The sequence below is a fragment of the Strix aluco genome, chromosome 17, assembly GCF_031877795.1.
Source record: "Strix aluco isolate bStrAlu1 chromosome 17, bStrAlu1.hap1, whole genome shotgun sequence".
Lineage (NCBI taxonomy): Eukaryota > Metazoa > Chordata > Aves > Strigiformes > Strigidae > Strix > Strix aluco.
The window spans coordinates 15,249,939-15,262,885 of NC_133947.1; the positions used below are offsets into that span (position 1 = coordinate 15,249,939).

The following is a 12,947-nucleotide window of genomic DNA, read 5'->3' on the forward strand; positions in this document are numbered from 1 at the left end:
GAGCAAATAGCCAGTAATAAGAACACAGATAAACCATGAACTAATTGCATTAGAAGGTTATGTGTATAACAGGGCTCTGTCTCTCCTGCATTTGCCATCACTGAACTCCTTGGGATGAAGCCAGCACCCCATGGAGGATCCCACTGTAGTCACCAGGAGCTTTGGTGGTTAGGGATCAAGGCTCCACCAGAGCTGGAGGATGTTCAGTGTCTCCTGCTGCATTTTGGACGTTTCTGTGCAATTTGTGTTTCCTGTGGGTGATGGGGACGGAGAGGGGGATCTGGCCGGCCCTGAAGAAAGCTTGGTAAAGCTTCAGAAGGCAGGATGCGTTCTCCTCTAGGGGACAGTGCAAAGTGCTCAGATGACAACCTCTGGCCAAAACGCAGTGGTGAGGACTGGCTGCACAACTGGACAGAGGGACAAACCAACCAGTGTGTGGTCCTGATTCTGCCCTTGCAGTATGCAGGTGGCAGAGACAGCCCGGAGCAAAACTGGTGGTTCAAGGAGGACCTAGCTGCAAAAGGCATCAGTGAGCCTGGGTCAGCTACCAAAGACACAGACTCATTCGTCTTCTCATCTGTATGTTTTGGGCCATCATTGCTTTAGCATAGTGTCCTCTCTCTGATATACTGGAACTCCTCAGTGGTAAAGAGATCCTGGGAGACTGCAAAGAGACTCTCTAGTGCTGGGATACAACTGGCTTCTCCCCGCCCCCCCCCGATGTCAATGCCTGCAGGGTCAGGGTATCTCAGAGCCATCAGTGGACTTACCCCAAAGCCATCCCCATGAGATAGAGTACCAGCTGTCCCATTTTAGAGATGTGAAGCAGAGGCTCCATGACTGGTGCCTGCAGCAGCACCACCACCCACTGACAAACTGCAGTCTTGCTCCCAGCACTGGCTGCACCCCTGGCTGCATCTCCTTGGCAGCGTTCAAGTTACCACCACCCTGTGGGGTCACGGCTTCAAGTTCCCTTCAAACACCATCTAGCAAGTGACAGGAGCTTAACAGCAACACATATTCTCATGCCAGCCTTGATCAGAGTCTGACTCTTATTATGTACAAGATTTCACAGGTGACATTCCTGTGACACTGTTCTTTTCACGAGCCCAGACAGATGGGCTGCTGCAGGAATAGTGCTTACTCAGTCCAGAGACGTTCCCATGTCACTTTTCAACTTAGCAATGCACATAAACATATTTTACATGTAAACTGGGCAATTAAGAAGGCAAATGTTTTAAAATACGAGGATTTATTGGCATAAAATTTGCCATCTATCAACACTGCATAAATAGTTTTACATAAAAAGCCATCTGGAAACAGGTTGTTTATCATATTTATTCAGTTACAACTTGCTGGTTTGGAGTCTGCCTAGCTCATTAACTGTCAAGACAGTTTGACGTTGCTGATGAGAGGTGGATGTATTTGAAATTCTGTACAATGCATGAATATTAACTTGGGCTTTTAGACAGCTGCACTATTTCAGACAGCTTGGACATGCTCCACACTGGAAATCCTCTGTGAGAAAGCAGGCTGTGAAGCTACTCTTTGCTTTAGATGGTCTGGCTGGGAACCTTGGGATCAGGTCTAGAATGTATTTGACCCTCCCAACTTGAGTAAAAGGGTCTGGGAATGACAGTGGTAGCAGGTTTATCCATCAGTCAAGATCATGCACAGCCTCACGTTGTTGTTTTCAGACAGCATTAGAAAAAGAAGCACATGTTGCATCCTCTGAAGAGGTGCTAGAGTTCTCCCAGGCTGTGCGCTCCACAGGAAAAATCACGATCTGCAAACAACTCCTCTGCCTGCTGCAGACCACAGGCAGCAGTTTAGGAGTCACAGTATCAAGCCAACAGCCACTGGCTTTTCCTGACATTTGCTGTCTCCCTTGGTTTCAGTAATTAGATCCCCTGTTTTTAAATGTCAGATCTCACGAGGTGATGCTATTGTATTTAGCACTGTGCCCTTCTACTGATTCCAAAACACTTTGCAGAATTACTATAAATAATCCAATAACAAGAGCCAAATAAGCAGTTACAGCAGAAGGGGAGAGGAAGTTAATGCATCGCAGCGTTGTTTTGAAATGAAGAGAGAGCTTCAGAAACGCTGTGCTCCAGAGCAGAGCTGCAGGGGAGAGGACTGTCCCTTCCACACAGCGGGGCAAGGGGAAGAAGGGAAGGTTGGCTGCTGAAGGGGACAGGGTATGGTGACATGATCTGTAAAGGGAGAGGGTGGTGTGGCTACAAGCTGTCACGGCGGTGATGTTAGGTGCTTGTGTCCTTGGGCAAGACCTTCTGTCTCTCTTAGTCCAGATTCCTCTGTGAAATGGGGCAATAGTGGTATCTTCTGCTGACCCTTTGTTTGACTCAGCTGTTGGTTTCATGCTCCAACCTAGAACTAGTTGAGCTTCATCTTGGGTAGTTGCCTGGTCTCTGTCTATAGTGACTAGGACAACTGACTGAGTTTGTTCCTCTTGTCCTAACACAGTTATCACTTTCTAAATTGGGGTGAGACAAATCCTGTACAGCAGAGTCTCCCTCTAACCCTTCAAAATTCACATGCCCCAAATTATTTGGACCTCAGGGAGCTGCCAGCATTTCCCTGGGCCACAATATCCTTGTGTCACCTGGCTTGTCACAGAGAGCACCATACAGATGTGATGAGCCTGTGTACCAGCTGTAGGCCGCTTCCAAGAGCCTCCTGGGCCACCAGTGATCTGCAGACCACAGCTAGGGAGCCAGGGACATGCACAGTCACGGTCAGTGCTTTATGAGACAGGAGAAAAAGTCTCATAAAAAAATGCTCCATCCTGTGTTTGGGTTGTGTCTTGCTCTGGTAGTGAGGATCTGCCCCAAACTAATGATTTGAATTTTGTCACTTGTGGGAAGGTGTCAGCAGTAGGACATGGTCTTTCAGCTAGCAAAGGTGTAGCATTTTGAGCTGGGGAAGTGCATTTACTACTTTCACTCTACTCCATGAGAGATGCTGGGACCTGCAGCTGCTTTGGCAGAGGCAGGGGCCCACCACCTCCCAGCACTGATGCTCTCTGTTCTCCTGTCTCAAGTTGGAATTGAGTGAGACTGCTACCTTTGAAAAGTGGTTTGAGGCATGAGCCACAAAATAAGAGAGGTGTCCTGGGTCCTATTCCCTGAGGAGGCTTCTCAGGAAGAGTTTCAGGATGCTCTGGGTTGTTTTGATTCGCCCCTTTATAGAGGCAGAATAACTTCTGTCAGTTTGGCAGCAGCATGTACCAACCTGAGGACTGCTTAACAGGTCAGGGTTTACTGGAGATCTATCACTGATGTGCTTTGTTGTTCTTTCTTTGAAGGGAGGTAAAGATGAATATTAATATATGGGTTCACAGATAATTCAAAAGAGAGATGGTATTTACATGCGTCATGCTCAGGAAAGAACAGTTTATCTTTTTTCAATAGGGCAAATTACTCCAGAGTGCCTCACACAGTGTTAGATATTTGAACCCTTTACAATGAGGAAGGATAACTGCTATGATTGACACCATCTTCCCTGGTGGCACCTACCCTGGCTCTGCCTGATGCTGGCTCCCAGGGAGGACGCAACTCCCGCAGGGGCTGGGAGAGGCACTCGGTGAGACAGGCCATTTAGCAGCAGCCTCCAGTACCGGGCTGCGGTCATGCACACTAATTAGCAATAATATCCTTGTTCAGTTCATTCAAGCTCTACAGCAGTAATTCCCAGAACAGATCCCAGGTAAAGGAAATGGCTTTATCTATTAAGCTGCTCCTGTTGTTATTAATCATGTAACAACTCTATCTAGGAACTTTATGGCTGTCACTGCATCACATCGCACAGCGACGGCTGGGCTTGAATACAAATCTCTCCATTTCTGTGGCACAGCCCAGCCCTGGGAAGAAAGGGAGCTTGTCCATCAGGCAGTAGGATGAGATGCAACTCTGCTGTACAAACAAGAGCTCGTGGTGCTGATGGGCACAAGGCCAGTGGGATACAGGACCCTGCAAATATTAACTATTGCCTCCTCACAGGTAGCACTGAGAAGGGTTGCATGAGTGGCTTTTGCTTGGCCAGATTCCCAAATCGCTGAAGACTTTAGGAATTTTGCTCTGGTTTTTGCTGCTTTTGTTAAAACGATACAGCAGTCCCAGGTTGGTGGTCTGTGAAACATAATGGGTGCAGCTACCAGGTTATAGAGAAGGCTGGAGAAAGGCCGTAGGGCTTTGGCTGTCTTCCCAGGTGTCTAGAGTTTAAACTCCTCCTGTTTTAGAGCAGAAGAAAACTTCTAACAGCGTAACATCGGGAAGCAATTAAGTAATCCGCCACCAAGAGCACCTGAGTCACATATGCACAGCAGTAGCAGCACTGTTGTTACCAGTCTGAGGATATAAGACATGCTGGTCTAAGGACATAAACAAACCTGTTAAAGAAGGGCAGTCACTGAGACTTCCTTAAATATCACAGAATCATCTCGGTTGGAAAAGCCCTTAAAGCTCCTCCAGTCCAACCATGAACCTCACCCTGACCGTTCCCAACCCCACCAGATCCCTCAGCGCTGGGTCAACCCGACTCTTCAACCCCTCCAGGGATGGGGACTCCCCCCCTGCCCTGGGCAGCCCATTCCAACGCCCAACAACCCCTTCTGCAAAGAAATACTTCCTAATATCCAGTCCTCACTGGGTGAAGAATCATGAGTATCCTTCACTTCCACATAGAGAAACAGAGGCACGGTGAGAAGAGACTGTGGATTATATCAACTTTCCTGGACGTATCTGATCTCCCTGTGCAGAGGCCAGATAACAGAGTAAATGGACTGTGAACAGATTTGGTGCCTAGATCTCAACAGTGAAGTCATTTGAGATCCTCAGAAATAAGAGGGCTGTCTAAAAATGAATGATTTCTGTTCATGTGAGCCTCCTCTTTAAATACTTTTTTCTGGTGCTTCCTGCAAAGCAGACCTCCCCATCTCATGTATCCAGGTTGCTTCTGTTTCTTGTTTATATATATTCAACAACACAGAAAACAGCCTATGGCATTTGTACAGAGACAACAAGGGCTCAGCAGGTTACCTCTGTTACAGCCACATACATCCCCTAGACTGAGGTCAGCCAACAAACCCTTGTCTCCCTGGGGCGCTGTGATGTGGAGAAGCTGCATGCTTCTCTAACGTGATGTGAAACCTCCAAACCTACCGAGCTCCTCTAGCTAATAATGCAGCAAGCTGACAAACACAGCTGCCAACAGAAATGGAATAGAAGAAATTGTCAAGGGAGCAGAATAATAACCTATCCAGGAGATAATAATAAAAGCCTGATAGCATTCATGTAGGTCTATATAAGGTATTTGTCATTGGTCTCCTTCCTCCCTGGGTGTTGGAAATAGAGGACAAATGGCACGCTGATTTCTGAAGAGTGTGTTGTTATACAAACCACGGGGGCTGGCCGCTAAGGAAGCAATATCTCATCCACTTCCTTCAGCACAGCCCTCTGGCCACCGTGAGCCGGTGATGTGTAAAGCACAGCATGCAATGGGGATAGCGGGGCCTTATCCCAGGCAGGTCAGCACCACCATGAATCTTTGCCCAGAACTCAGTGCGAACATCAGCCACTGCAGAGATCCAGAACATCTGGGAAACCTCTGGCTTTTCTGTGTCTTCAGGTACCATTATTCATGCTTTTGATGGCAACAGAAGCTCTGGAAGTCACCTGAGGTGGTGTCTCTGTAGCATCCCCTGAGCTGTAAGCACAGCAAATCTCAAGAAAGAGCAGATTCTAATACAAGTTTTCTTGGGCAGGGGTTTTGAGTGCTTCAGCTAAGTAAATACCCTAACACTGAGGTCCTTAACCAGACTGATGCTCAGAGAGGCCCCCAATTAAACTTTTCCCTAGGATCATGCCAACAGACTGCAGGACATGACAGGAGCAATGGAGCAGCTCTGTGTACAGACCAGGGAGAGGCAGACACCACAGCACTTTAACCAGTCAGAGCAAATTTGTAATTCAATACCAGGATTAATAACATATATCACATTTAAAGTCCTTAATGTGTGTGGCTAGGCATATTAGCAGATGAATATGAAATTAGTGCCATAGCAGCAGGTACAAATTATTCAGACTGTCCTTCTCTGCAACAAGCAGCAGAGCAACATGCTTTTGGTTGGCTTAGGGTTGGAATATGGAGCACCCACAAATCTGTACGCAGCCCACGTCCAGCACAAAGCAGCTGAATCCTACAGGGATGAACAGGAATAACGAATATCAGTGCTTAGAATCTAGAGAGTTTTGTGCTTTTCAGGCACTGTAGAGAGCCCTGTGAAACCCGAACTTCCCAACAGCACATCTCAGGGAAGCATATCCCACATTTCACCCAGAAGGAATCTCAGAAATAAGGAGAGCTCATGCTTTTTTTTTTTTTTTCTTCTAGGCTCATTAGAACCCGTGTCCAGAGGATAAGTTTGATGGCATGGATCCCCAAGATGTTGAGGAAGTCCTCAGCCCCAGTGTTAGGTGCTGTATAAATCCGTAAGATCCATGTGTGACCAGCTCATTTAACAGCACACTCTGGCAGCTCAGCCAAAATGGTGACAATTTCTGAACTTACAGGATTGGGTCAGTTCCTTGGTGAAGGGGGAGGCCAAGAAACTCCAGAGTCATGCCACAGTTCTGCTGCTGCCTGATCCCAGGCAGTCTCTTCAGTAATGCTGTACTTAAGTGAACCTCCCAAATGAACCAGTGCAGCTGGAGATAGCTCAAGGATTTCTAACACAGAAGCGCACCCTGAAATACACACCTCCTTGCACTTTACCCATCTGCTCTTCCTCTGATGCATGCAACACTTCAGCCTGGCCCAACAGCAACGCAACCACACAGCCTCTCCATTGAGCTTTGGGATGTCAGGATTGTCACAGGTTTGGCCCAGGTGTTAGTTCATGCCCTGGGGCATGGCAGGAGGGAGATTTTCCCTCCTGAACATCTTGCAGAGTCAGAAGCATTTTGCACACTGAGTTTGATGTTAGAGCATGTCTCATACTCTTGGCTTTTTCAACACTTAATTCCTAGAAGAAAAATGCAAGACAGTGCCTGAGAGCAAAGTACAAAAAGAGTTTGAAAAGATTGAAAGCTGCCAGATTAGTCCCCTGACGGCACTTCTCACCTGTCTGCAGGAGGGCAGGTGTGTCAGGTCATGTTTCTAAGGTTAATGCATCCCTGCCTGGCTGCTGGGCAGAGGGACACACCTTTCGTAAAGGCAGAGGGACCCATGTTCAGAGCCTGTGCTAATTGCAGCCGCATCAGTACTGTGAAGGCATGGAAAGCAGCACAACTCCTCAGGCTCCAAAGCAATTTGGCTGCTCTCTCATCATGCTGTGTGCAGCGGGGCTGCTGGGACCTTCCCTGCAGCTGGCACCGCGGCAGGTCATGGGTGAAATGAGCTGTGAGACTCAGCAGTGCTTCCCAGCATGGCTGTGTGGCACTGGCTGTGAAAGATCTTGGAGCCCCATAGCAGTTGCAGTAACCCAATGCTGGGGTGGCAGAGACAGGGACTAGCCCTCTACGACTTGTTTCCAGGGGAAAGTCAGCAAATAGCACCTGGTAAGCTCAGACACAGCTGCAGCATCCATCCATCTGTGAATGAGCTACAGGGAGGAGCTGTAAGATTACTCATCAGACCTGGCAATGTAGCAATGGTGGCAGCCTCGTAAACCACTTTTCTCACTTCAGCAAACCTTTATTTTTGTTCCAGTCACTAGAGAGCATAAAGGACACTTGGTTAAGGTATTACACACACAGTAGTATACGGCAGACAGAGTATGTCAGCAATACTCTGTTGCAATGTAAGAATGACCATACGTGTCTGCCGAAGGATGGCTTGTAGATAATTTGGGAGAGACTAAAAGAAACCAGGGAAGCATAAAGTGATCTTTCTTTTCAAGACCCTGCCTCACTTTTGGCAGTCCACAAAGCAGGAGCTGTCAGAGGCTGGGCCTGGACTACCAGGTTTGATAGGCACCGATGGCTTCCCCGCTTCTCATCACTCCCAGGACTTGTTTATGTCTGTGATGAGGAGTTTAATTAGGTACTGCAAGAAAAAGTACTTCTGTAGCATTGGCCTCCACAGCTTAGACTGTTGTGAGAAGGTTTTGCAAAGATATCTCATGGGGTATAATGAAAGATTCCAAACTTCAGCCATATAATCACTTCTGAAACTCATAAAATTAAATGACAGTTCACAGAGAAAGATGAGAAATAAAAGAAGACTCACCGAGAGAAAACATCTGTGTCTACATGAACCTGAGGAGGATGTAATTAGGCACTGACAGGACATAAGGGATTGTCACTGGCTTTTAAAAGAGTGGAACAGGGCCACTTTGTCAGTGATCCCAATTCCTCTTATGCATCCCAAGAGAAAACTAGGTTAAATATGACATAGATTAGTTCCCTAACTTGGAATAATGACCATGTGAATCTGCACCTCTGCTGTACATAAAACCTTGTGTAGACTGACAGCAACATCAGCTGTGCATTTGAAAGGAAATGTTTGCAAGTGCGGGTGAGGGTGAGCAGTAAAGCCTGGTCCTGATGACAGGCAGGGAAATGGCTGTGTTCAGCAGTCTAGCTGTGCTCCTGATTAACAGCTGTCTCCAGGCTGAAATACTGAACACCAGAGTTCAGCAGGTCACCTTTTGTTGCAGAGCTAAAAGGCACTGAAACAATGTGGAATGAGATGGAAATTTTTTAACATCTTGTTACCTGTTTCCACTCTGGAGGAAAGGAGGTAACACAGAGCTGAGCAGGTTCTGGTGATCCCAGGGACACTAGGCATGGACATCCCCCCCAAAAGGCACATGGGAACAAACGCACAAAGGAAAGAAGTCACTGGACTTCATCCTTCTTTCCTAACGCCCGTTCAAACGGCTCACTGCTGCTTCAATAATAGCACTTGAAAACCAGAGTGCTTACTGTTAAGAGCAATCTACTCATCTGCACATCTCCCCTCATGAAGATCTTCACCACATGCTTGCATTCCTTCTATGTCTTCTAATGGTTCCCACGAACATATTCAGCCCCTACAGATCTTCACGAAATGCTGCTTTTGACTGCTTGTAGCAGGAATTCAGTATTTGGGCTGCACAACTGGCTATAGAAGAAGCTGCCTTCACTGCAGAAGTGAAAAGCTACAGATTTAGTAAATTATTTTTTTTTCCAGTTAACAGAACGTGTGTGATTTTATCCATGTCAGATGGCAACACTAGGCAGTGAGAGAGAACTGGGTCCCTGTTAGCTTAGCCTGTTATAGATGAGATAAATCAGCATATTATCTTGGCACATCACAGCCCTACCCTGATGAAGTTTAATGTCCCAAAGGAACATTGGGTCACGTAGTCTGACCTCCATACCATCGACTTCCTTGTGTTCACATTTGAACTAGGCTGTACCCATAATAAAAACATCCAGCTATTATTTTTCAATTTATGTGATGGAGAATCCTTCATTCATTGTTTTAACAAGGTTGTCCTTTGTTAAAAAAAAAAACCAAACAGCCTTATTTGTAGGCTGAATACATTTATCATCTGATCTTAGTTTTAGGTCTTACTGTACCTCTAGTATTAACATTCTCTACCTTGTTTGGTCACTTCAGGATCACTCGTCCTTAACCTTCTCTTGTCTAAGTTTACCTGATTGATGGAACTTCCAGAGTTATTCACCACCCTGACTTCATCTCATTATCTAATCTTTCTTCTGGTGCATCTCTAAATATCTCCTTCAATTTAGGAAAATCCTTCTCAAATTGTGACTACTACTGAACACAGTACTTCTGGCTGACACTTTGCTGTGGACCTTCACGCTGAGTGCTGATTACCCCCTGCCTTCCACGTCTCTCTGCTTCCCAGCACGGTCGTGCCCCCGCTATGGCTACAGCCTTTACTCCACTGGGACTGACTTCACACCCATCCCTATTACCATCCATATTGTTTGCTTCTGCCCAGTTTCCCAAATGAGCCAGGCTGCTTTATAACAGCAATAAGACCTCTCCATCATCTCCCCAGGTCTTTCTGCCACCTGAAGCTTTATCTGTGACTATTTTATACTTTCTCCTGGGTCATCAGTACAAATATTAAATAGCACAGAGCCCCTGTGCTAGTTCCTGTAGGACCTTGTTACAACACCCTTCTGAACATGAATGTGGACTTCCAGCTCGCAAGTGATATGTGGAGATTCATCGCCTGGAAAGTTTTCCGTCTATTTAACGTGTGCCATGCTGAACCCATAACACTGTAATTCCTTAATTGTAATTAATCTTATGATATCAAGAAAAACATTATCCTCACTGTCATCATCGTGCTTACAATGACAGACAAGCAACACGCAACCACTTTGCAAAGCACGTGCATACCATTACTGGAAGCATTAAACTTATAATTAATAGAGAAGCACTGAAGCAACCGGAGGAAAAATGTTGATAATAGCTGAAAGGCACCTTGTCATTTCAAAGACCTAAAGGAGTAACTATCAAAGGTATTTGTCAGTTGAGGCATCCTTCCACTCAAGCTAGAGCTGGTTCATCAGATTTGATATCATTACTGGAGACTAATAAAATAGTTTTTTGTCTGTAAGTATCCCAAGAGGCAGCCAATGCTGCCCAGCAGGGCAAGTCCACATTGGCAAGCTTGTACCTTCTTACCTTCTCACTTTCTGGTTTCCTTCCCAGAAATTGCTGAAAACATTTTCTTCTCAAATGTCTTCCTGGAATAACCAGCCCTCCCTGTCTCACTTTGAAGGAATAAGAACATCTGATCTGGTGCAGCCTGAAGTCAGTAATATGATCTGCCACTCCTGCAGGAAAAGGAAAGCACTAGGAGAGCTGGAACATAAACATCCACTACAAAATTTCCAGAATATGGAGAAATTTTCTAGGGTAGAGAATCAGCAAGATGGATGTCAGCCTTTAAAACACAGGTTGCTACTTTTCAGCTTTCTCTGCACAGAGGGAGCACAGAACTAGCGAGCTGTAGGCACTGGATTTGAAGTCTGGATGACAGTAGACAAGAGATGCTAGATAATAGGGAGGCATCTTGAATGATCAACAAGATCAGAAAATCACAAGAAGTTGGAGGAAAAGCATTTAAAAAAAGGCTACAGAGGAGTAGCTGTCTTATAATTATTCCATTGTGACTGTGCAATGAGAGGGTCTGTTTCAGAGGAGCATATTAAGAAGGTGTTGAGACTTACAAATACGGGGGTGATTTTTTAATTTTTTTTTTTTTTTTTTTTTAAAAAGCCCCACTAACCTTGTCTTGATGCTCCAGATCCTGACACCTTGACTGAAAGTCATTGGAACAGGGAGAATATCTGTGAGCCATACCTCCTGCCAGAATGCTTCAACTTATTAACAGGATACTCAGCAGCATCACTTTGCACCTGTGCCAATGTCAGAGTGACACAACAACTACATTGATTTCAATTATCCTTTGCAGGGATGAGGCTTAATGCTCAGATTTGTCTCTCGCTTGCAATGTTCAAAACAGGTCCACACAGCACAACTTTAGCATAAATGTATTTCAATAAAGGTAATGAAGAAAGAATCTTTATTTCTCCTAGTGCTTTCATAAACTTCATTCTTGGGCAATATCCCAGTGGGCAGGCAAGACCATAGATCAGCCTTCTGGACCCATCACACAGCTGGAGGAAATGAGCTTTCATTCCCCATGCTGGCATGGTACCACATTAAATGAATTCTGGGGGCTCTTGAAGGAGGCAAAAAAGCATCACTGTCAAAAACTGTGAAATGGATTTATGAAAAAGAAATCCATCCTTCTGGTTGAGGAGGCCTCTGAGGTGAAAGTCGCTTGAGAGTCGGGGAGGATGTACTGAGGAATATCTTGCCCTACATGTATTCTTGTTCCTGTACTTTGAGTCAGCATCCACCACTGACCTCTGTCTGAGACTGTATCCAAGGTAGATGGATCTTCAACCCAGTCCAGTATGGCCATCCATAGGTTCCCTAGTGTCACTGTCTTCACAGAAAGATGCATGACATGCCCCAGCCAGGGGGTGTGGCTGGTGATGAAGAAATACGATCCAATGAGTCAGTGAGTGGGGCTGTCTTGCTCCAAGCACTGTCCTATGCTTGCAAAGTGTGTTCTGAATCTGCCCCTGGCTAAAGTGTCCCAGCCTCCACCCCCCTGAATGTGCATTGGACTCCTCCTTCACCTCCATGGGACCCCATTTTCTATGATTCCACTTATTGCAATCTACTGTGTCCATCAGCTTCAGAACAAAAACCAGCTAATAAATATTTGTCTGTCACCCCTTTGGAAAGCACAAAACAGGACCATTAGTGTATTAAAAACAAACATTTGTGGTCCTGTTAACTAGGAACCATCCCTGTGTACCTCTCCGAGCAGCACAGGGATTATGCCATGGTCAGACGGGGCGGAGGCAGGGCTGCCCTCACCTGTGTGCAGGATCTGAACAAAAGTGTGGAGAGAGTAGAATATGAGAACTATGTACCCCCAGCAAAAAGTCATATTTATCCACTTCAGCTGGATCTCTGTACCAGCACAGAGGACCCCACTAGACCTGAATGGACCTAGTCATGACTTGAAACAACCCCCTTCCATCTGCACAAAAAGATGGACCCTGCACAGGTATTTGAGGGCAGAGAGGGCCAGGAGCCAACCCACCTTTAGACCTACAGCTGTACAAACACCCAGAGGTGGGGAGGTGGGTCTGTGCTTTCCTGTCTTCCTCTCGGCTGCCTGCAAAATGGCACGACTGTCATCTGCGTAGCTGTTGCTGCTCTTGGTGCTCCCAGCCCACGGCATTTGTCTGGTCTTGGCTGCCAAAATACTCGGGGCTGTGCAGTCCACACAGGTAAATAGCTTCTGACAGGTGAGAAGCGAAGTGCTGATATGGGTAGAGCACTCCCCCAGCTAGCCTAGCTTGTCTTTCTTTTCA

At 46.2% G+C, this 12,947-nt stretch overlaps 1 long non-coding RNA gene across 1 annotated transcript; it reads left to right on the forward strand.

The window, feature by feature from the left end:
- The first annotated feature begins 2,167 nt into the window (after positions 1 to 2,167).
- LOC141931176 (uncharacterized) lies at positions 2,168 to 9,795 on the forward strand. The gene is made up of 3 exons (XR_012625520.1): positions 2,168 to 2,201; positions 6,415 to 6,497; positions 9,762 to 9,795. It is a non-coding gene; the product is annotated as an uncharacterized LOC141931176 (long non-coding RNA).
- The last annotated feature ends 3,152 nt before the right edge of the window (positions 9,796 to 12,947 follow it).